The sequence below is a fragment of the Grammomys surdaster genome, unplaced genomic scaffold (genome assembly GCF_004785775.1).
Source record: "Grammomys surdaster isolate TR1022 unplaced genomic scaffold, NIH_TR_1.0 188, whole genome shotgun sequence".
In the NCBI taxonomy this organism is placed as follows: domain Eukaryota; kingdom Metazoa; phylum Chordata; class Mammalia; order Rodentia; family Muridae; genus Grammomys; species Grammomys surdaster.
Window position 1 is genome coordinate 6,052,930 of NW_021604633.1, and position 25,987 is coordinate 6,078,916.

Genomic DNA, 25,987 nt, shown 5'->3' on the forward strand with positions numbered 1-25,987 from the left:
TATATATATATATATATATATATATATATATATATTAGAAGAAAGAATAATCATTTCTGTAAATAGCTATCTGCAGAAGAGTACACTGACTAGACTCTTGTCTACACATTCAATTTCATGTGTGCTAACTTTAGGTCTTTACTCCAGTGTAATCCTATTTCCTTCTATTCAGACGTCTCAATTAGCCTATTAGTGGCATGAAATTCAGACTCCCAACTCCCACGTGTAGAGAATGACTAAGAATGACTCAAGTTCATCAGTCGGCGTTGATCTTCCTTGACTTCCTTCATCTAACTTAGGTCTCAAACATTGTTAGCATCTGTCTACAGAGCCAAGTGTCTGAAACAGGAGATATTTAGAAAACGGTGCCCGGTCTGGCTTGTTCCCAGGCAGCCACCATGTTCCTACTGCTCCTTGGCTCTGACTGGGGCTCTGGCTAGCTAGATGCACAGGCCCTGGCATGAATACAGAATTGCTGAGCTCCATTTAGTCCATGAACAGAAGGTGCTGTAAATTGTTGAACTGTGTCCCACAAAGAGATTTCCAGGAACAGAATGGCCCGCATCCCAGCTGCATTCATCTTGGGGTCTCAAATAACTGAGCCAGCCTTGAATGCCACAGAATCTACCATGAAGAAGGTAGGTACCCTAGGATCGTCCATGACTTCAAAACCAACTCATTAATGCTGAATGTTAACAGTTTCTTTGTTTTAATTTTAAAAGGTTATTTATTTATTTTTAAATTATATATGTCTGCAGGCCTGTGCATATGAATCCAGATGCCCACCTGTGGTGTTACTGAGTCAAGCATATAAAATTGTTTTCTATATACCTGGGACTACTCTGCCAAAAGCAAAGGAGAAGCTACTGAGAAATCCTGACTACTCAGAAAATATAGCCATCTGCCCAATTTCCATTTCTTGTTACCTTTAGAATTAGACAAGAAAGTCATTTGGGTTCAGTCTTTGAAAGGAATTACTATAAAACCTACTGCCTTATTTGACCATCCTAATCACTACCAGACAATAAACATAGGTGATTCTTTTGGTGAAGATAAAAGACCCCTCAATGCCTCAGCATGATCTACTGAGACCCAGTCACTCTTAGCACACAGGAAGGGACTTTGAACAGATTTGTACACCAAACTATACCACTTAGAACCTCATTATTGGAAAAACCATTGATTCCCATTGTAAACCTATTTTTGTGTTCTTTCCCCCTAAAGACTCATTTTTAATAGCTTTTCAGCGAGGCTTCCTCTCCATAGACCAGCTGCAGAACAAGCTCAAAGGTTATCTGAGTGTCATACCTGCTGAAACCCCCCGAGGCCATCACGTCCACCCCTTAAAGGAAAGGATGTGCAGGAAGGAAGTTGGATGTAAGCCTGATGTTAGGGCCTGAAGTTTTCCATGTATTGTTTATTTAAAGCACCTTGTTTGGGTCTCTGGGAAGTACATTGTATTCTAATTAGGTTCTAGTAAAAGATAATGCCTGGGTTCTTAGCATTGTTCTATATTTGGGAAGTACTTTTACACACAAAAAAAATGAATTTTCTACAGGGCCCAAGGAAGTTACATGGAAGAAGTTTTGCTCAACTCTAGGCCATGTGGGAAGGGTGACTTTAAACTTTTAACTAAGTCTCTAGACAGAAAAGCAGTTCTCCACTCTATTGTCAAAAACTACCTAACACTAGCCTCACCTCCTCTTCAGCCCCTGGCCATGCTTACTGTTCTCACTGTCTGGAAATATTGAAATACCCAAGGTTAGGAAACTAAAAGTAAGAGCTTGTTTTTTGACTGGAAATTTTCAGAAATATTAAGACATTTAGAGCTGAGGGCAAGGGAACTCTCAACATATTTCAGACTGACATGTGTGATAAACTGAACTAGAGCTACTAGTCTAAATGACCACTTGTGTGACTTACACAGTGGCCTCCTACCAGCTGTCCAAGAAAGAGATGCTAGGCTAAGCATGGTCTCCATAACATCAATCAAGACAGACCTGTGCATCACTAATGATGAGACCCCACTGTGGGAGCCTTTGGCCATGACAAGAGACTATGCCTCCTTGAAAATATGCTGTCTTTTGTTTGGATCAGAAGGCTCCTGCTGCTCCTCTTAGGCAAACCTGGGACAAGTTTATTTATATGTGGAATTGATCCACTAGGCTGTAGTATTAAAAAGACTTTTTTTTTATTTATTCAATACTAAGACATTGAAGCAAATAAGCTGATTTATATGGATGTCTTAAAGGATTGGTTTGCTTTGGAAGACTCTATCTGAAATATTCATTAAAATCATCACTAATTTCAATAAGAAGATTTTATTGAGCAACCACAACAGTAAAGACAAAACAAATGAATAGAGACAGAGCCACTAAGTAAAGTCCTTGCTAAGCTTCAGTTCTAACTTTGGAGATGGTAGTTGAATTCCTGTAGGACATGGTCTCCAAGTACTGATAAAGATTTAGAGATATAAGGGAGCTGAGGACGACGCTAAGGTGCTAGCCTACTGTGGACAAGAAAGACTCGGGGTTTAAGTGTCAGTGAAACACACAGACACACACACACACACACACACCACACACACAGGATTTAGAGAGTGGATATAAGGTGACATACGGAGTATGGCAGAAGGCCATGGAGTAGGGACATGTTAGCATTTTAGCCAGTCTCTCTCTTTGAGGGCTTGCCATTTAGATGGGAATGTGAAAGACAAATAAATAAGCAAGAGAAAGGAGAGTGATTGAGGTGGAGATCAGCTTGTACCAAGACTCCATGGCAGAAAGACTCTGTGATCTGGAAGAAGAACAAGAATGAAATGTAGTAAGAGCCCAGCGGACAAAGTGATGCAGGCAAGAATAACAGCTAAGTGATCCTATGTGGGAAACAGAAGACCCTAGTGTTAACATTCTGTCTAAACTCCACCCCACAGTAACCTGGCAATAGCCAGGTAGACCTGACCCACTATAAAGGGGCTGTGTGCCCCCTCCTCCTTCTCTTGCTCTCTTGATCTCTTGTTCCTCTCTTGCCTTCTACTGCCGCTCTGTCCTCTCGCCCCCTCCCCACCCATTCCCTCCCCACCCTTCTCCATGTGCTCATGGCCAGCCTCTACTTCTCTACTCTATTCTCTCTCTCTCTCTCTCTCTCTCTCTCTCTCTCTCTCTCTCTCTTTCTGCCTTTCTCTGCCTCTACTACCCTCTTAACTCCCCTCCCCATGCCCTGAATAAACTCTATTCTATACTGTACAGTCGGGCGGCTGGTCCCTAAGGGGGAAAGGATGCCTCGGCGTGGACCCACTGAGACATCCCCTTCCCCCATACCTCACTACAACCACATAGAACATACCCACTTTCTCTTTCTCTTTTTATAAACACATCATATGGTTCTGTGACTCGGATACACCTAGGGCCCATCTACATTTAAACAAGGTACATATATGAATATCTGCTATGAGTCAACAAAAAACATGACTGACAAGGGCATGGGCAGGGTGTGATGGGATGGAGAAATCTATGAGTCATCAGAAAATGCCTGATACCGGCTATCTGAAGAACCCCCAAAATAAATAGTCATATAGTCAGTTATAGAACTGGTTTTGGTAGAGTGTGATCTTTGTGTGATTCTACATTAATACGCTCTTGCTATTAGAGGCCACAGCCTTTGCCTTCCCCAGCTTGCCTGTGTGTGTTTGTCTGTAGGCCTATAGGCCTGCCACTGTGGGTCACTGTGGCCTGTGGGCTCAAATGAACTGGCATGTATCTGGATGCTCGCCAGTGGTTGCCTATCTAGCAGCAGGCTTTATCAGGAATGCAGAAAGTCTCCTTGAAGTCTCTTGACCTTCTAACCTTCTTTCCTGGCATCTGAGCATGCACGTCACACACAGGTCCTGACCGTGCCTGGGCCTGGAAACCATAGTATGGAAATACAATTAAACAGTGTTTGCTGAGTATCTGACGAGACCAGTGCTATTGTACATGTTTTCTGGTACAGAGGACAGAGGACTGCAACAAAACGACACTTCCTGGAGGCTTACGGAAATCTGAGTCTATCCAGGATAGTCAAGAGCAACTGAGCAGACCATCAGTAGTGCTTTGAAGGTCTTGTGGAGCTCTTTGGGTATTTAAGAAGAGCCATAACTGGACACATTCATTGAGCAACCTAAAGAGCAGGCTTGGCTGTTAACACCTTTGAATCTCCAGGCTAAGCAATATTCCTTCCAGCTGATGAATGAGACCTCTTTAGCCTGCAGGACAGGAGACCGAGCCTCGCTGCTGTTGTGAGATGAATTACTTCTCCTAAGATTGCGGGAGTGGTATGAAGATGTTTGTCGGGGAATCCTTTCTGCCAAATAATACTATAACATCTAAGAGGAAAAGAATGAGAGAGGCAGAGAAGCCAGGACCCAGGGAGTTCTTTGATTTCTTACCAAACATCCCTTTCATTGTCTGGGGGAAATGACTCAAACCCAAAAAGAACACTCCAGAGTATCTGCCTCTATAATAAGAGAAAATTAGTTCAATGGGAATTCGAGGATTTTTTTTCAAATGTATACATTTATGAGATTTCTAATTCACATTTTACTTTGCTATTACATTTTAAAAACCTATCAATAGAAACAGGGATGTTCTGTTATTTCCTCTGCTCTTTTATTTTTAGCAAGATTGAAAGAGTAAATATAGTAAGGACAGCTTGTTTTAAATTCAAATCAGCTATGATCCTTTATTTTTAATTTTAATGATGTTTTCCAGGAAAAACAGAAATGCCTGGTTGGCGGCTCCAGAGCCCCACCCAACAGCCACACCACTGGAACCTAATTATAAAAGAATTGGTGACAGCTGAAAACAGGGTTCCTTTCTGACTCTTCTTCATGTTTTAATAAGATTCCTTTCTCCTTGTGTGGCTTCAGTGATGTCACTGTAAAAGTTATCCACCCAAACTGGAGAGGGTCCTCTAGGAACAAATTGTATTTTCACATTAAAAGAGATTATTTCCCTTCAGAGAAATCAGAGTGTATTTCAGGCATATTACTCACAACTCTTCACTCTTTCCATGCAGAGGAAGAAAACAGCTCTGTATCCTTCGTTCTTTGTTAAGGAAACAAAAAGACAAAAGAACATCGGTGATGTATTGGTAATTTGAGCCCAATATGGAACATACTGGTATATGCTAAAGGCCAGGGAAGGGCTGAGAATGAGCACAGGCTTCTTCCTGGTCAGCACAAGAGGAGACAGACAGATGGAACTGTGCTCTTCTATCTGCGAGCCAAAGATTAAAACAAATTTTGAGTTGGAAGGCAAATTGGCTGCAGACTGAAGCTCTTTCCTTCCTGGATTCTTGCCCTTCTCTGCCTATAAAACATCAGTGATGCTGAGCCCACACTGGCCCTGACCTTCCATGTTTGTTAGTCCCACTGTAAATGTCAACCCAGCAAGCCAGCCTAGGACCTGATGGGCCTTCCTTCTACATGAAGGCTTCATCACCCCTCTCAGTCTCTGTTCAACACTGGTCCATCTTCCCTGACTACCATACACCACATCTGGATGGCGCTTTGGGGCCCAGCATCTCTGTTCTCTTCAAGCTTGTAAACATGCTTCCTTCACCCTAATTAGAGCAGACAGAGGTAATCATACCACAGGAGATGATTTAGGGTACTCGTACCATGAAGCTTCTCTCTGCATCATCCTCTAAACAAGTGTGTGAAGGGTGTGGGCTGGATGCCATCTCATTTAGCAGGCCCTCCTGCATCCAGTTGGTTCTGTCACAGGCCCACCTCCACTGACAAATGGTGTCACTTCTGCCTAACACTGAATCCGCTCCCTGTATCCGGCATTCATTCAAGTCTCACCAGAGGAAAGCCTCTCAGATAACGCTGATCACGCAAAAGGCAGATCGTCCACAATGCACTTTAGAGAAGAGAAGACCTCTCCTGCTGTAGAGGTTTAAAGCCCAGCTGGAGTGTGGCTGTCAAGCGAAACTTTCCCAAGCTACACACTCAGAGCTCTAAGCACCCTCCATTCACAGCAGACTAGCCACTGTTTCTAGAGCCACACTACCCAGTGTAGCAGTGACCCCCAAGGTGCCACTGAGCACTTAAGATACGGCTGATCCATAAAGAAGGAGCTATATAGTGAAGTGTTAATAATTTTTCATTGAACTAATATTTTATATGGCTTGACATATTAACAATCAATCAACCATTTTTCTTTTTGTTAAATGCAGCTGCTAGACAGTCTTACATTATACACCTGACTCATAGTTTGCTTCCTTTGGAACAGTGATGTTCTAAAGAGCTCTAGGTCTTCATGGGGCCAGAACAGGACCAGTGCTTCATGTCTGTGCTAGAGCTAACTAGCTAACTACCAAGTCGTAGCAAGATCTTGTCACCTCCTCAGTCATAGAGAAGGCCAGACTTCCATTCCAATGTGGATCAATCCAATCTGTGTTTCCTGTCAGGTGACAAAAGTGTAGCTTCAAGGACTGCTAGGACCTGTTGACAAAAGGCTGGGTTGTTTTCAGTGTACTCTGGCTTGCTACTCCAAGTCACATGCACTCTAGATTTGTGCAAGAAAATGAACTCCCTTTGCACTCACTGGAAGTGGCCAAGAACTCTTTAGGGAGTGTGTGGTACTGCCACACAGCGATCATGTGAGATGCCACCAAACCATGCATGTGGACAGTCAGGATGGAACCTTTCCTGCCCTCCTGTGGATTTCCTGTGATGCTAGGCACAGATGGGAAAGCATGCAGGCCAGCAGCTGTGTGAACACACGGGGCTTTGATTGCAGAGAGGCCACTGGCAGGGTTGAACGTGATACACAGGTCTCACTGTCACTAATAATCATCTTGCTGGGTTTTTCTTTAGGTCTTGATCATGTCAGCATCAGACTGGACCCGGAGGCTGTTCCACTTCAACCACCTCATTCTGACCTTTAAGATACAGGGGACAGGCATGCCACCTCCTTCAGAGCCAAAAAATAATGTACCATATTGACCCCAAATTTGGCTTCCTGGCTTCCTTGTGGGAAATAAAAATCAAAACAAGTCTAGACTCGTTTCATCATCTGGGCTTTGTTCTTGAGTTAGTTGAAATAGAAAACACTGTTTGTTACTCAGTGACTATATGGTTAATAAAAACTTATGGAGGACAGAGACAAGAAATGTCAAGCACTGGGGTGACAGCAACAAGATCCAGATGGGGACAGTCACTAGGGAAAAAGGCGGAAGTTGGAAGCATTTGGAAAGAAGACTGGCCCAGAGGATGGATATCTAGTGTCTTCTAAGGTAATAGAAGGGCCAGACCCTATACTGCAGTGTGTGTGTGTGTGTGTGTGTGTGTGTGTGTACATGAGTGTGTCGATGTGCATGTGTGTACAGGTACTGAACACATTTGTGTACATGCGTGTGGAGGCCTGAGGATTCATCTGACATCCTGACATCATTCACACATCTCTTGTTTCTTTTGTTTTTGGTTTTGATTTTGAAATAGTGCTTCTCACCGACCTGGTACTCACAAGTAGACTAGGTATAGGGCTCTAGTAGGTCTGAGCATGGCAAACATGGCTCTGGTATGCCTCACCCATCCCCCATTTGGCCTTGCTAAACTGTTAGATTACATTCCTAAAGCTAGCCACCAAGGTCTAGCCCCTCATTTGGTCACTTCCGCTCCCTGCGGCTGATCACCAAGGTCCAGCTATCAAAGTATTGAAGTCCAGCTATCAGAAGCCTCCTTCTGGCCACCCTAATTAACATTCCCAATCAAAACAAACCAAATCTTTCTAACACGGGGGTTTCCTCTTTTTTCCCTTTATAAACTGCCAGTTTGCCTATGGGCCACAACCTTCTCCCCTCTATCCAGAGGTTGTTTGTCTTTCTGAGGCAAATACCCCTCCCCTTCTCCCTTGTTCTTTTCCCCTTCTCCCTCAAGCTCTATCTCCTGTCTTTGTCTCTTATTTCCTGCCCTTTGACCCTCTGGGGCAAATTTGTCTCCTTTGTGCTGAGAACTTTGTGTTGGGTTGTCTTGTGCCAAAGCTAGTGAGCCAGTGATTCTCCAGGGATCCATGTACATCCACTTCCCCAGTGCTGAGACACAAGCAAGTGCCACTATACATTAAAAAAAAAAAAAATACTGGTCTGGGAAGTAAACTCAGGTGCTTGTGCTTTGCCAACAAAGCTGCCTCCCCAGCATACACACGCCCATAAAGTCACTTTGAATCTCTCACTGAGAATCTAATTCTAGGTCAGACTTGGAATCAGTTTATTGGTAGTAAAAGAATAAAGAATATGAGGTAAAAATGAATAGATGTGGAAAAAAAAAGTCCCAAGTCTTCACCTGAAAAGAACTTAACCACCTCATCATGGACACATCAGATAAATGGGGATTAGAACACAAAGTGCAAAAATGGGGGTACAATTAGAATACCAAGGAACTTCATTAATGGGCTTTCAATCTGCCCAAGCAATCAGCATGAACTCTGTGGATGGGTTTTTACATATGCTTACGAGTTCGCCTGAAGAAAAATATCGGAGGGAAGGAGATCCATAACAAAATGCTGTGAAATATTGACATTAGCTTTTCCATTCATGTGTCATTTTTCTCTCATTAACTATTCACACAGCAGCAGTATTTTCCAAGTGTCGTTAGATTCCGAGGAAATGTGCGTTGACAAATGCACAGCCACTTCCTGAAGTGAGATTTAGGCCTAACTATTGGAATTGTAGAGTAGACTTTGAAGGACATGCATAATATGAACTTAAAATATGAGAATGCTCAAGGTAGATAATCTGATCCGCTCTTGTGGACTATTACAAGATATATAAACGTTTTCACACACTTAGGATGCACCTGGAAAGTGAAGAAGACTGCACAGTTTGCAACTTCCTCCCCTGGCACTAAAGTGGGCCAGGCCCAGGAAGTGGGAGACCTGGTTTGTGAATGTAGATACTCAGATACTGACCCCTCAACTGGTGTTGAGGTACCACTTCTTTCTCTGAGTTTAGTTCATTATAAGGTAAACATTTGACTGGGCTTAACTTAAATTGAAGTAGTATTGCCTGAAATGTGATCGGAGCCATTGGTCTAACAGCAAATAACAAATGCGTTATCAGAAACCATCCTGTGCAAGTGCACTCAGCTGAGGAAGCACAGGCCTAAAATCTAACTGAGCACCATGACCTGGGATACTCAGACAAATAACACCTATTTCCAAGCTCTGCGAGGCAGCCATTCTGCCAGTAGTAACCCTAGGCTGGATGCTCCCACTACCTGCTCAAGCCAAGCTGGGAACCTCCTCAGTCCTGCTGTCTCCTTTCACTTCCGACACAGTTCTGCTATCTCCGTTCACTTCCGACACCTGTGCAGCTAAGTCAGCACTACTGATGAATCACACAGTCATCTCCGATGGTACTTCCGCTCATAAAGATCCCAAACGATAACCTAAATCCAACACCAGCTGAGAGGCAAAGGCCTTTTGACAAAGAGATCTGTGCTCTAAGAGAAAAATGAGATCATTGTATTTAGGAACGCTGAATCATAAATTCACCTATGTCTGTCTTGCAGATTGTTTCAAAAGTTTTGATGTAGAAACCCCTTAGAGATCCATGTCCACGGTGCGGATTGTGTTACCTTTCATTTCTTCATGTTTCACGTCAGGAGTGTTCTTTGTCATTGCATTTCTAAGGCAGACTGAGAGAAAAGTCACGGAAAGCACCTTGAACCCATGAAACCCAAATGCACATTGACTTGTTTTATTTTCCTTTCTCGACCTCGTGACATTAACGAACTTGAGGAAAAACTTTATCAAGCTCCACATCCTTGGGAATACTTCATTGGGAAGGAAGCAAAATGGTTTCCTCAGTAAGGACCGCTACTCATCTTTACAAGACGATTGTTCCGGGAAGCTTACAGCAGGAAATTGTTTTTCTTGAGGAGTTGCTATACCCTTTTTATTACTAAATAACTATTGGGAGTTTCTACCCCACTATTGGTTGTCTAGATCCTGAATAAACGACACAGATACACAACTCACAAACACAATGATTTATTAATAAGCTGTGGGCACTATGTTGAGCAGGTTTTGAGCTGTTCTCATTCTTCCACCTGTTAAAACCCACACGGATGCCAGTCACTTGCCAATCTGATGTCTCAAAAGGGCTGCTTCTGCTCCATCACCCTGTCCTCAGGGTGCACATCTCTTGGTCCATCCATTTGATGGCAACCTCTTCCTCTCTCTGTCTTCTCTCTCCTTCTCCCTCATGGTCTGTCTTGAGACTCTTCACACAGGTCTACCTTGCTCCTCACACAGGTCTACCTTGCTATCTTTTCTGCCTCAGCCTTTTATTGACAAGTCAGGAATTAATGGCGAGCATTCTTTATAGCACGTTAGTTACCCAACATACAAGAGGAACCCCAACAGAAGCTGTTTTTGCAATGTCCGTGCCAGTGAATGCTGCCCTCTGTAGAAGGTGCACAGAGACATTTTCAGGAGAGGTGAGTTGTTAACCCAAGAGAGTGGCTGGCTCTCTCTTCTGGCTTTCGCTCCTCTGGTACCAAACACAGACCGTAATGTGACCATTACCAAATCCTAATACCAGGTTTATATGAAAGCAAGTATCATTGACTAAAGTCACCTGGGGCCTTTCAGTTCCTCTGAACCAACAATTCTCAACCTGTGGCTCTCCACCGCTTTGAGGGTCAAATGATCCTTTCACAGGGATTGCATATCAGACATCTTTCTCAACAGATATTTACATTACAATTCATAACAGTAGCAGAATTACAGCTATGAAGTAGCAATGAAAACAGTTTTATGGTTGGGGGTCACCACGATATTAAAGAGTCACAGCATTAGGAAGGTTGAGAACCACCGTCCTAGACAGAGATGCCTAGGTTGTGCCACCTGTGGGCATCCATAAGCTCGTGTACAGAACTTAAACTCTATGACTGCAAGTTAGCAGCATTCTGCTTTGGTCTCTCTTCCACTTTATTTCTCATTTTTCTCTTAGGACAAAGAGAACCTCTAGGAATGAGCCATAGTTCTGCACTTATGCTCTCACAAAAATACATTAAAGATCTGTTAAGTGAGAGACCTATAAAGCTAAAGTGGGTTTAATAATTATCTGGTGGTGTAAAAATGGACAACCCACATGACATTCGTGAGCTCTGAATAACTCAACAGTGCAGACTGCTCCCATTCTTGAGACTAGTCTCCAAACGTTGAAGCTGCAGAATAATTGCTTTTGTGTGTTGTTTTTGTGATGCTGCAGATGAAAGTCAGTGCCTAGAACAATCCAAGTAAGAGCTGTGCCACTGAGCTATAGACTCCAGGCCGATCTGCTAAGCAATTTGAACTCTGTGTATGTGTGTGTGTGCATGTATGTGTGCGTTTGTACATGTATGTTTGTGTGTAAGTGTGATTGTGTGTGTGATTTGTGATTGTGTGTATGTGTATATGTGTTTGTGTGCTGTATGTGTGTTTGAATATGTGTATTTGTGTGTATATATGTATGTGTTTGTGTGTGTGCGTTTGAATATGTGTAGTTATATATATATATATATATATATATATATATGTATGTGTTTGTGTGTATGTGTGTTTGAGTGTGTATTTGTGTGTATATATGTATGTGTTTGTGTATATGTGAGTTTGAATATATGTGTTTGTGTGTATATTTGTATGTGTTTGTGTGTGTATGTGTATATGTCTGAGTGTGGTTTTGTGTATTTGTGTATGTTTGTGCGTATATGTGTATGTTTGTGTATGTATGTATGTATGTGTTTGTTATACATGTGATTGTGTGTGTGTGTATGGTTTGTGTGTTTGTATGTATGTATGTATGTATATATGTATGTATGTATGTGTATATGTTTTTTGTGTAGATGTGTTTGCATGTATGTGTTTTTATGTGTGTATGTATGTGTGTTTGTATGTCTTTGTGCGTTTTTGTGTATATGTGTATATCTGTGATATGTGTGTATGTCTATGTGTGCTTATGTGTATATGTGTGTGTATATGTGTATCTGTTTGACTGTGTGTATGTGTTTGTATGTGTGAGTGTTTGCTTATGAGTGACAGGATCTCCTATATCTGGTCTTAAGCTTCATATGTACCTGAAACTGGCCTGAAATCCTGCTCCTCTTGCCTCCAACCCCTTAGATCTGGGATTCTGGGCACCCACAACCACACTTGGCTTTGAGCTGTTTATTAGTCACAGTCCCCTCAGACATGGTAAGATGGCTACAGCACCTTCCCACTCAGCCCTCTCTGGGAAAAACTCCTCCCTGACTCTAAAGCATTTTATGAAAATCGAAGAGAATCGCATTTTTCTTTAGCTTCAGTTCTTAACTCCCTATTTTCCTTTAAGTTCCTTACTCTACTATGCCAAATTGTGGAGAAAAATCTCTTGTACACTTAGCATTTACCTGTCAATAAAATGCTGATTGGCCAGTGAGCTGAGGCAGGATTAGAAAGTGGGATGTCCACAAAGAGAAAGGAATTCTGGGATTGAGCCAGGGCAGAGAGAGTCACCAAGACACAGGAAGTCGGTCCATGGAGCTGAGGATTAGGTAACCAGTCATGTGACATGACTTAGACTACTTTAAACGGGATAATTGAATTATGAGCTAGTGGAAACGAATCAAAGCTATTGATTTCTTATATATTTATTCATATATAAGACGCCTCATAGTAATTTCGGGGAACTTATGTGAGGGTGGGAACGCCCTCAGTTACACCCAATTCCATATGCCCCACCCCATCCTAAGCATTGACAGCTCCAATTTGTTGCCCCAAACTAGAATTCTATTAAATATTAACTCAACCTCTGAAATTTAAGTAATGGAAATAGTACAGGTCTGTATTCTCACCAATGCACAGCAAACTATACTTTTAGTTTCCATCTGAAGAGCCTCTTCATCCTCAGAGAGTTTAATACTGTTTGCTGCACAATTCAGGTTCATGGCCACTGTCTGTAAGCATAGTACAGAAGGCTCCAAGTGGTTGATACAAGGACTTCTTCCAAGATTTCTGAAGGCCTCTTAGTAAAGCCACAGGCAGCCAGGGGCAGGAAGCGGCGGCTCCCAGCTGCAGATGTGATGTCCTAATTGCTTCGACTATCTCTCGTGGGAGAATTATCAGCTTCTACAACTGTCACATCCCAAATTAACTACTTATGTGAGTATTGTGTAGTCACGCTTCAGAGTGGGGCAGAGTGTGACAATGACACAATAACCAGGGACATCGGAGTCCAAGCATTGGGTGGACAATGGCTTTAGTACACACTGGGTTTGGTGCAGGGATCTCCACCAGCTCCAGTCATCCTTCCCATGACCTTGACCTTGAGTCAGTGGAAGAAGGATGCCCAGAGCTGGGTTGCTGGGCTGTTTAACTTTAAGTAAAATATGTAAGTTAGCTAAGTGTTGTTTTTAGTAACAGGCTGCTGCCTCTGAATTTTGATGAACTTCCAAGCTACCTTGTTATTCCACTTGTTTTCCCAGATTTAGGGAAAATAGGGGACATGAAGTAATGAAAGGCCCATAGAACAGTGCTGCTTTGAAAAGAGGAAGAAGAGGAAGAGGGGGAGAAGGAGGAAAAAAAGGAAGAGGAGGAGGAAGAAGAAGAAAAAGAAGAAGAAGGAAGAGGAGGAGGAAGAGGAAGAGGAGGAGGAAGAGGAGGAGGAAGAGGAGGAGGAGGGGGAAGAAGAAGAAAGAAAGAAAGAAAGAAAGAAAGAAAGAAGGAAAGAAAGAAAGAAAGGAAGAAAGAAAGAAAGAAAGAAAGGAAGGAAGAGGAGAAACCACCAAAACCAAGTCACAGTATTCAAAGCAGAGCCAGCACAGCCTGTTTACAGAGAGAAAAAAATGAGGTAGCCAGCATAGAGGCACAGACATTACCACAAAAGCATACACCCCTACCCTTCCTCACCAGCCCCCTACCACAACAGACCTCAGGCTCTCTTGTCCTCAAGCTGAGGCTCGGCTGACATAAAATGACCTGCCATCACCCTTGTGGCTCTTCCATCCAGACTCCACGTAGAAGCTAAACAGGGCTCAGCTCCAGCATCTTACAGAACGTTCCAGGTAGAAATAGAAAGGAAGGAAGGGAGGGAGAGAGGGAGAGAAGGAGGGAGGGAGGGAGAAAGACAGAGGGAAGGAAGGAGGAAGGAAGGAGGAGGGAGGGAGGAAAGACAGAAGAAAGAAAGAGAGAGAGAGAGAGAGAGAGAAGGAAGGAAGGAAGGAAGGAAGGAAGGAAGGAAGGAAGGAAGGAAGGAAAGAAGGAAAGAAGGAAAGAAAGAAAGAAAATCAAGTTTACAAAGCACAATTTAGTAAAAGTAGTTTGACTAACCCCCAGCACACATACTGCCTCTGTGACTTCCAGATGACCAGGACTTTGCATGATGACTGCATATTAAACATTCAGAGACCATTTTCTAGAAAAAATGTGAGCAGAATCAGTATTAGGCCTTGGAAAGCACCTGTTTGGGGCCTGGTTCTCTTGGTTTATCCATGAATCGAAGAGACCAAGGTAGAAAAGAGCCCAGAGACATACCAGTCCAAGACTACAAGACTGAAACACTCTGGCTCTCTGCTCTCCTTTCTCACACACAGTCACTTTGACGTGGCTGTGCATGGCCTCATCGGCGTGTGTGTGTGAGCCCTGCCTGCACCACACAGAGGTCCAGCACTGCGACCGACCCAGACCCCTTTTCAAGCACTCTTTCTATAGGGAACTCCTCAAGAGCATCTCACCTCCTTACATGTGTCCTTGTGAGTCCTCAGCCTCGCTGTGTCTTGCCCTTTCCATTTGGCTGAGCAAATTCTAGCCTGGCCTTGCTAGAGCTGCTTCCCCATGCATGCTTAACTGGGTCAGCAAAATACCTTGTGGGAGATGGTGTGCAAAACCCTTTCTTCTTTAAGAATGTTTCTTTCTCCAAACAAATGGAGCCAGATAACCTTGGATGTGCCTAAGAGTCTTGCAGCAAGACAGGGTGTAGATTTTGGACCTTCCCAGAGGAGCTGATAGCTTAAGGTTTTCCATGAGAGTCATCTTAGGGAAACAGTGAAACTGGCCAAAGCGTTTGACTGATTATAGACAATTCAATTTTGCTGTTAGGATGAATTAGACAGGGTATTACCTTGATGCTTTAAAAATAAAATGTTACAAAATCTTTGGGGGCAGGCAGGGATGCTAGGGAGTGAACCAAGGGCTTCTCACACTCTGGGAAATGCTTTAACCTTTGGGTCATCGTCGTCGTAAACTTTGTTTTCATTTCGAGACAGGTCTTGTTAAACTTTACAAGTCAGTCTTGAAGTTACTCTGCAGGCCAGGTGGGTCTCTAAGTTGTCTCTAGGCCCAGGTAAAATTTTCTATTTTTAATTACAACCTTTAAAAATGTACTTGTTCTAGTGTTTACAAAATGATAGCCTACATCTAAGTCCTGCTTTATCAAATTCAAGTAACTTATCCTGATGCCCTTAAGAAGTCTATATATACCACAGTAGGTGCTATGCATGATGCCCCAGGTGCCTGTCTGCCCTACAGTGGGGCTATGTGTGCCCCAAGTGCCTGTCTGCCCCACAGTGGGTGCAACCCCCATCTACACACACACACCACACACACACACCACACATAGATAAACACACACACTCGAATGCACCACACACACATACCATACACACAATACAGACCACCTACACACACCACACACACAAACCACACATGCATACACATATACACACTCAAATGCACCATACACACATAACAACACATACCACCTACACACACACCATACACACAAACCACATATGCACACACATATACACACACACACTACCACCACCACATGCACATGCATATATACTACATACACATATACATATAACACACACACACCAAACACACACACAAACTAGTTACATACGTCACACACATAATACAGACACCACACACACACACACACATGCTTGTGTGTCCCACTCATTACTCTTCTTAATGGTTTAAAAGCTATTTGCCTATAAAAGGAGACAACAGCTGTCTTGCGTAGAATCTAGGAAATACAGATATTTTGAAACAGATAGCTTAGTAATCTAGAGGTTTGTAAATAGTAAGCTAAATGTTTAAAATAGTTGAACTAAGTTTATTCTTTAGTGAGTAGATAATATTAACTTGATAAAACATTGAGGAGGACAAAGAAAGAAATCTAATACCCCCAAAATGAAATGAAGAAGCCACTCTTTACAAGCAAGTTTCCTCATGAGAATCAGATGAGAATGTTGTAACCGGCCTCCACCATGAGACTCCCCAGTCTGTCCATTTACCTCAGCATGTTCGCTGAGTGTACACAGACAGTGCAGACTCATTGGATGGATAGGTTAGCATGCTTGCTTGAGCCTAAATATTTATAGAAACCAATTCCAGCCATAAGCATTAGATATTTTTAAATTCTCCTGCAATTAAGATACAGTTTAAACTGATATGATGATTTGGCAGCTTTAACTTATAGCTTGCTAGAATTAGATTTATGACATTAAGACTTTTGGGGGGCTTCCAAAGACTGAGACATTAGGTTATTTCGAAATAGAGTCATTACTCACCCACACCATCCAGAAGTCTACTCCTGTGCATCATCGGGCTATGCCCTACAACTCCATGCCGCCCCTCTGTGTAGGTCCAAGATGAGGACCAGCTTCCCCTCCGGCTACGTTTTAGATGAATACAGTTTTATTCTTTCCTTTCTGGAAGCAACTGGTTTTGATTAGGGAAAAAAATGCTTTCTTTTTAATTCCTTCCAAATTAAACAGAATTCAATGTTGTTTGTCTATAAGATTTTTATCACTAGTCACAATCCAACAAATAAACAATAGAAACTTGAAAGATTCTGACAGACAACCCAGCACTTGTTTTAATGACACCGAAGACTGGCCTGACTAGAGTACCCCACCCCACCCTGACCTCTCTAAACTACTTGGTATTGTATAGACAGAGCTTTATAGAGAGAATGGAAGGTTTTATTCTGATTAATCCAAAGGAAATTCTATATATGTTACAGCATCTCATGAGGAAACTTGCTTGCAAAGAATGATTTTTTAGTTTCAATTTGGGGGTACTATTAAACCTGAAAATTGTGAGGAGAAAGACCAAATCCACAACTGTCCAATTAAAGCAAGTTTTATTTAATTCTGGCCAGATTTATGCCCAGGGCTCTCAGAAAATGGCACTGAATTAGTTGGATGCTTATAAAGGCAGAACCCTCAAGGCTATGGTACTTTCTGCTATGGTCCAATGGGGGCAAGCATACATTCCGACATACTTTCTGCCTATGTACCTCCCACCTACATGTGATCAAGCACATCCTGTGCAGTTGAGGCAACCAACATTTTTGCCAGAGTGAAAACATGTGACTCATTGTGTTACATGAACAATAGCCTATAGCATTCCAGGAAGTTATCTGTCCTTGGGCAAGTGGGGCTTACAGGTTAACTTTAGTTCTTACAGATTCTAGATTTCTTTCTTTCTCCCTTCTCCAATGCATTATCAAGTTAATATTGTCTAGTCACTAGGGAATAAACTTTGTTCAAGTACTTTAAATGTTTAGTTTACGATTTCCAAGAAGATGGATTTTTCTTTTTCTTTTTTTTTTTTTAATGTGACTGCATTCCTTAAAAGCAGAACCCTTCAGAAGTACAGCAAGAGTTCTTGGTAGTGACCACATAGTAGTCCTTCATCCCAAAGCCACAAGTGCTGCTTGGTCTACCCACCTGACAGCCCAGTACTGAGGGGGCCACACTATATCGGCAGTCCTTCCTGACAGATGTCTTCCCTCCACTCCTGGAGCTAGCCCTCACATAGTGTCTCTCAGCTTGTCCATACAGTTCGTGCTCTCAGTGTCGTTGTCCATGGGGCACCTCTTCCTTGACTTATTCATGGTTTTAAAGTTGATACTTTTGCTGATGTATCCTATTTTCCAGAATCTCTTTATGTATACTTTGGCCTCATCAACAGAATTCTATAAAAAGAAAACAAGAATTTGGCTATGACTACTGTTTCCTTTCTTTCTCTCTAGTAGATGTTTCAAGAAAAATAAAAGAGAACATTAGCCTCTCCTTTGATGTGCTGTTTCTATGGCGTGAAGGATGGACATCATTTTTACTGTGTCTCAGAGCTTGGCCACATTCTCCCTTCCTTCCTCATGTCCCCGTTGGGAGAAAACAAGCAATCACCACAGTCCACTCCAATCTACTGGACATATTTCCATCGTTAGAGTTTTCTTTTATCCCTTTTATCAAAAATAGATTTTTTTTCATACAATATATTCTGATTATGGTTTCCCTTCCCTCTATTCCTGCCAGTTCCTCCCACCTCACCTCCTAACCGTATCCACTTACTGTCTCTCTGTCTCTCTTTAGAAAACAAACAGGCTTATAACAGACTAGAATACAATGCAATATAATATAATATAATATAATATAATATAATATAATATAATATAATATAATACTATAAACAAGAAAATCAGAATAGGACAAAACAAACAAACAGGAGAAAAGCCAAAGACAAGACAAGGTACAAGAAACAGATCCAGAAACAGACCTACTTGTTCACATACTCAGGAATCCCATAAAAACACAGGACCAAAAGCCACAATATACCTGCAAAAGACTTGTAGGGTAGAAAAAAAATCATACAAATAAAAATAAATTTAAAGCTCTGACAGGCTATATTATGAGACAGGGAACCTAAGAAGATGCTATTGAGATTATTTTTGGTTGGCCATCTACAACTGGGCATGTGGCCTACCCTTAAGAGTAGTTTGTTTCCCCAGAGAGATTCTCTGGGAGAAAACCAGATTTTCACTTGCATGTGGTTATCAGGTGGAAATAGTTTCTGGGTGAGAGATGGGAACACATGTCTGCTTCTTTCATATCTAGGACCCCAACTGGTGCAGACCTGTGCAGACTCTGTGAATGCTGCTCAGTCTCTGGGAGCTGATACCTGTGTTAGTCCTACTGTGTTTAGAAGTCTTTGTTTCCATGGTGTTCTCCATCCCCTCTGGCTCTTCCACTCTTTCCATCTCCTCTTCTACAGAATTCTCTGAGCCCTGCTGTGATTTGATGGAGACATCTCATTTAGGGCTGAATGTTCCGGGGTCTCCTATTCTCTGTATATTGTCTGGCTGTGGGTCTCTGTATTTGCTCCCATCCACTGCAGGAGGAAGCTTTCCATGATGTCTGAGCAAGGTTCTGATCTATCAGTAGAGAGGAATGGCAGTAGGAGTCATTTTATTGTTACATTCTTTAGCAGAACAGTAGCATTTTATTTTTCCCTAGGTCTCTGGGCTATCTAGTCTCAAGTTCTTGATCACTTAAGCAGTGTAGAATATAGGTTCTATCTCAGAGTGGCCTTAAATCAAATCAGACACTGGTCGGTTACTCCCACAAGCATTGTGCCACCACTGCAGTAGCATGTCTTCCAGCCAGGACATTGTTGTAGGTTGAAGAGTCTATAGCAGGCTTGGTGTTTACATTCTCATTTGGTAGCATTCAAAGTACCTTCTGGTACCACGAACACTAGTCCAAAGAGGTGATGACTCTAGCTAGGCACCAGCTCGACTTCTCCATATTCAAAGAGTTGTGTGGATGATGTCTTCATCAGTAGAGTCTTGTCATTGGCTTGAGGAGAACAGCCTATATAGCCTTGGCAACCACCTGGGTTATTTAGGGGTTCCCATGGAACCCTCTGGCTGATAACTTAATTAGATATAACCCATTCCCAGTGCTAGAAGGTTCATTTGGTGATCAGAAATGTCCACTTGGGGCTGGCTCTGTTCCCCCATTATTTGGCAATTTCATTTAGATATCTTTCATATACGTGTATATTTTAGGAAGCTTCTACTGTATTAGGTTTCCGTTCTGCCAGTCAAACGGCCTTTGATTTTAGCTGTCTGTCCAGTAATGCCTCTCTCATCTCCCTCTTCCCTCCCCCATTCCTGCTTGATCCTCCAGTTCCAGTTCCCACCCTGTCCATATAACTATGTATTCTATTTCACCTTTCTAGGGATTCCCCCCTCATTGTCCTTTATTCTATATCTAACTTCTGTGGTTCTGTAAATTATAACATTGACTTAACAGCTAATACCTAGATATAAGCCAATGCATACCATATTTGTCTTTTTGAATGTGGGTTACTCACTAGGATTTTTTTTTTTTTGGTAGCTCCATCCATTTCCTGCAAATCTCATGATCTCATTTTTAACAGCTAAATAATATTCCATTGTGTAAGTGTATTATATTATCTATAGCTATTCACTTCTTGAGGGACATCTAGGTTGGTTCTAATTTCTAGCTATTATGAATAGAGAAATCATAAATATGGCTGAGCAAGTGTATGTACCTGAATGGTTGGATGAAATGTCCTTTGGATATATGCCCAAAAGTGATCTAGTCAGATAATGGCATACATAGATTCTGATCTTCCTGAAGAACTGCCATGCTCATCTCCATAGTAGCACTATACAAGCTTGCACTCCCTCCAGCAATGGAAAAGTGTTTTCCTTACTCCACATCTCCTAGGAGTTCTGATGGGTGTAAGATGGAATCTGTTAAGTGTTTCTCAGCCATTTGAGTTTTTTTTTCTTTTGAGAATTCTTGGTTTAGATCTGTTTAGACTCATTTTTAAACTGGGTCCTTTTGTTTTCTTGATATCCAGGTTTTTGTTTTGCTGTTGTTATTGGGTTCTTTATGTATTTTGGGTATTAGCCCTCAATTGGATGTGTAGTTGTGGAGAGCAGGGATATTCTTTTCCCATTCTGTAGGCTGATGCTTTGTCTAAGTGGCAGTGTCCTTTGCTTTGCAGAAACCACCGCCCGGCTTATGAGGTCCCATTTTTAATGGTTGGTCTCTGCCTGTGCAGAAGGTATTCTGCTTAGAAAATCTTTTCCTGTTCCAATGAGTTCAAAGCTATTCCCCGCTTTCTCTTCTATCAGATTCAGTATATCAGGTTTTATTTTGAGGTCTTTGATCCATTTGGAGTTGAGTTTTGTGTGGGGTCATAAGTATGGATCTATTTGCATTCTTTACAAGTAGACATCCAGTTTGAGAGCACCATTTGTTGAAGATGCTTTTTTTTTCCCCAGTGTGTATTTCTGGCTTTTTTTTTATATCAAAAATCAGGTCTCCATAGGTGAGTAGATTAATGTCCAGCTTTTCAATTCTATCCCACTAATCAATGTGTCTGTGTGTGTACCAATACCATGCTGTTTTTGTTGTTATAGCTCTGAAGTACACTTTGTGGTCAGGAATGTTAATACCTCTAGAAGTTCCTTTATTATTCAGAATATTTTATTATTCTCTAGAATTATTTTATTATTATTATCCTGGGTTGTTTGTGTTTCTGTATGAAGCTGAAAATTATCTTTTCAAGGTCTGTAAAGACTTGTGTTGGTGCCGGGCAGTGGTGGTGCACGCCTTTAATCCCAGCACTTAGGAGGCAGAGGCAGGCGGATTTCTGAGTTCGAGGCCAGCCTAGTCTTCAGAGTGAGTTCCAGGACAGCCAGGGCTACATAAAGAAACACTGTCTCGAGAAAAAAAAAAAAAAGACTTGTGTTGTGTGTTGGAACTTTAATGGATTGCATTGTATCTGTAGATTGTTTTTGGTAGAATGGCCATTTTTACTATGTTAATTCTACCAATCCTTGAGCATTGGAGAGCTTTCATTCTTCTGATATCTTTTTTACTTTCTTCAATGTCTTAAAGTATCATATCTATCTTTCATTTGTTTGGTTACTTTATACTTTTTTGAAGATGTTGTGAAGGATATATTTTTCCGGATTTCTTTTTCAGCCTGTTAATTTATATAGAAGGGCTACTAATTTTTTTGAGTTAATCTTGTATCCATCCACTTTGCTGAAAGTGTTTATCAGCTGTAAGAATTTTTTTGTATAATTTTTAGGTATATCTACATATACTATCATATCATCTGAAGATAAAGATACCTTGATTCCCTCCCTTCCATTGTGTATCCCTTTGTTCTCCTTCAGGTCTTTTACTGCTCTAACTACTTAAGATAATATATTGAATAGATATGGAGACAGTAGCCAACCTTATCTTGCTCCTGATTTTAGTGGGACTGCTTTGAGTTTCTCTTCATTAAGTTGATGTTGGGTATGGACTTGCTATGAATTGTCTTTATTATGTTGAGGTATGTCCCTTTATCCCTAATCTCTCCAGGACTTTTATCATGAAGGCGTGTTAGATATTTGTCAAAGGCCTTTCTGCATAGTGAGATTATCGTGTGGCTTTTGTCTTTCAGTTTGTTTATGTGGTGGATTCCATTTATCAACTGCTATATGTTAAACAATTCCTGCTTCTCTGGGGTGAAGTGTTCTTGATCATGGTAGATAATATTTTTTGGTAGATAATATTTTTGATAAGTTTTTGGATTTGGTTTGTGAGTGGGGTACCCGTGCAATGAGAATGTGTGAGGAGCCAACTATGACAAACACAACCACTTTGAACTGAGTAGCTTTGACCCTCTTGGTTACCAGAGTAAGTGCTGGGAAGCAAACTGGGGTGCGAGTTAAAGCTGTCTCAGTCCTCAGAGTCCCTCATTAAAAGCTCTAAAGAGGCCTGTCAACTCTGAATCCATGTCCCACAAACTAGGAAGTGAATGGACAGCTTTTCTCTGAGGCTTACCGAGGTTATCGTAAATGACCAGCAGAGGGTGCTCAAATTTCCCCCCTCGTGAGCAAACCAAAGAAATATCAAAAAATTTCATTGTAAATTGTGAAACCCAAGGAACCAAAACTTCTGTTCATGTAACAGAGTACAGTGGAGCCTCTTACAAGGCAAAGAAACGCAACCAGAAGACAAAAGAATGAAGGCCTGTGTCTATCACAGATATGGAGAGTACCACAGTTATTCCAGAAGTAACGTACAGAATCTGGAGGAGCTGTAAATCTTCATAAAGGAAAACACTTGGGGCCGGGGGCACATTCCTGAGCGAGCTCAGTTTCAAGTATACATTGCTGAGCATGCTCAGTTTAACTTTCTAACTCAAGGACAATGGCAAATGCGTTCTGGCCAAGCTTAGCTCAAGGCCGTGCAGCACACATCAGAAAGGTTACTGTGACAGAAACACTTCTGAGTATGCTCAGTTTATTTTTCTCAAGAATTTTTAGCTGAAGCAAAGGGAAAGGACACTTTGAAGGTATGTTCATGTAGAAGGGTGCTGGTGGAGGTGCCTGCCTTGTTAAACAGTTAATGCTAGAATTTACAAGTTTATTTTATTGCTTTATGCATGATGATAGGCTCCGAGGTAATTTTCAAGTGGGGATAAGAATAAAGATCTTTTCATTGCATTTATGTACACGTGTGTGCACATGCACACATGTGTGCACACAGGTGGGCATGAGAGGATATCATGGGGAAGTCAGCTCTCCCCTTTGACTATGTGAGTCTGAGAGATCAAACTCAAGTCATCAGGCTTGGTGACAGGCACCCTTAACCACTGAGACATCTCACCAGAGCCCTCTTTTTATTTATTAATTACTTTACCCTTTTCTTCTGGATTCCCTTGTAACACTGATTTGGAATCAATTCAAGAAAGAAGTGGAACCCAGGGAGGAGTGAAAGGGAGAGAGGGCATCAGTATTTTTCTAGGACCAAATGGGCAGATGCTTGGCTTTGGGACAGTGAAGCTTTGGGCCCCACAGGCCTCACAGAGCTACCGAAGCCTTGAGAATCTTGGTAAGTGGTTTCCTCTGGGTCACAGCAGCATGCTCTATCCTTTTGTACAGTGAATGAGCCTGGGTATCTGCATTTGCAAACATAGGCCGAGTCTTTGTCATAGATGCTTTGGCAGGCTTAAAGAAAACTTAAAGCTCATGAAAATTAGGTACAATGATGCAGTCAAGCCAGGTTCCACACACTCTTCAGCAAGTCAGACTTATCCCTGTTCACTGAGTAACACGATCCCCTTAGAGAACAGGTGGGACATTGGCATTGGTTTAGGTGTGTGTGTCTGCATGTGTTTTCATGTGAGCCTATGTGTGGGCTTGTGTAAGTGTGTGTGTAAGTGTGTGTGTACATGTGTATGTGTGAATCCATTCGTGCATGTGTCTGTGTGAGTGCATGTTTGTGTTATGTGTAATGGCTTTGTTGACACAATCCACACACTAACAGATAGTACAAATCAATAGTTTGGGTTCTATCAAAGCTGTGTGAATATCAACACAATTAAGTTTAGCATATTTTCTTTACATTAATTAAATCCCCACTTCTCGAAGAAATAATTAAAAACAGAGTTTTGAAAGGAGGTCTGTACCCTGCTACTCATAGCATAACCAGGTGCTGGAGGTAACCCAAGTACCCAACCAAAGATAAGTGGATAAGCAAAATATTAGATATCACAGCATGATAAGCCTTAAGGATATTATAGGAGGTGAAATGAGTCATACAAACAAGACCAAAACTATGTGGTTGCCCGTACATGGGGCAGCTAGCTAGAGACACCATAACTCATGGAGACAGGAGAATGAGAGTTATCAGAGCTGACGGGGAAATACAGAGAGTTACTAGTTACCAGATCCAGAGTTTTCAGTTTTGCAAGAAAGAAAGAAGGTTCTGGAGGCTTGTTGCACAATTGAGTGAGTTACTTGAGGCACTGAACTATAGTTAGGACGTAAGTTTTGTAATATGAGTGTTGCCAAAGAGAATAGAAGAAAGGTAAAAGGCTACCTTCCTTTTAATCACCACATTGCCATCCTCCTACATCCCCGCCTCAATCTAAGCACTAACCTCCTTTCTGTCACTGTGGATTCACTTATTAGAGATATTCCAGGTAAGAATCATATGTTCAGTCTTGTCTCTGACTTTTCTTTTCTTTTGCTACTATTGTCAAGGTTCACCCCACTGTGTCCTCGGTACTTCTTTTTATTACTGGGAAGCATTCCACTGAATAAGTAAAGCACATTTAACTCGCCCATTCTTTATTTGTTGGACATTTTAGTTGTTTCCTTGAACATAAAATTTTCCTGCAATACGAGGGTATGCTTTGCTTTCCCATGGTGACTTCTCAGCAGCATACCCAACATAAGCAGGTCTAAGAAATGTCTGTGGGGAGAGGAGAATGAGAAAGTGGAGAACAAAGAGGAAAAAGTAACAGAGACAGAGAAGGATGAGAGATGGTCTGCCAGAGAGGGAGCTGTTGGTGATCCGCACGCACTGGCAATGGCTTGCCTGAGTCACCCCTCTGGTCTAAGCCCAGAGGAGCCAAGCCAGCCCTCCAGCTTCCACACTCTCCTACACTGGCTTGGCACTGCCTAACTGCCATCGAGTAGAACCACATGGGGATTCTGAAGCATCTGGCATGATTTCCTCTGTGATTTTCTGTGAGATTTCCTCTGTGAGGCTGAATGTGGTAGATAATCACACATCCAGACAAACAGAGGATTGTGCAGGGTAAGCCGCCTTGTTCTTAAACTGTGCATTTTGTTCAGTGTGAGCTATGAACAACATTTATGAGAGTAGGGGATTAAAAGTGACTATAAATGTCTGTGCTATGCTTTCAGATTTCAACTGTCACCCTCTTGGGAGTCTGCCACTAAGATCAACCTGTGATGTGGAAATGGGTCGGTGTTCTTGCCACACCCATGCCATCAGCCCATGCCTCAAGAAGAGTATAGTGTGCATATTCTCCAGGAATCCCCTTTCATGATGATATATGAGTCTCTGTGGCCACTGCCTAAAAGAGACTTGTAATGGTACTCGTGCTTTATTGTGCAGTGCCCTGTAGAATGAGACTTCACAGCACAGAAACTGGCAAACCCCGGGCTGAGAGATGGCCCATGCTCGGGGTACCCGTTCCCAAGCTTGACTACTTGAAGTTGATCCCCAGAACCTACATGGTGGATAAGAACCAACTCTGGAAAATTGCCCTCTGATCTCCATGTATACTGGCCCTCTCCTTACACACATACACACATACACACACACACACAC

General features: G+C 42.0%; 1 pseudogene; it reads left to right on the forward strand.

Moving 5' to 3' along the window:
• LOC114622368 overlaps positions 1-25,987 on the forward strand; it is a 159,444-nt pseudogene that overhangs the window by 70,925 nt on the left and 62,532 nt on the right.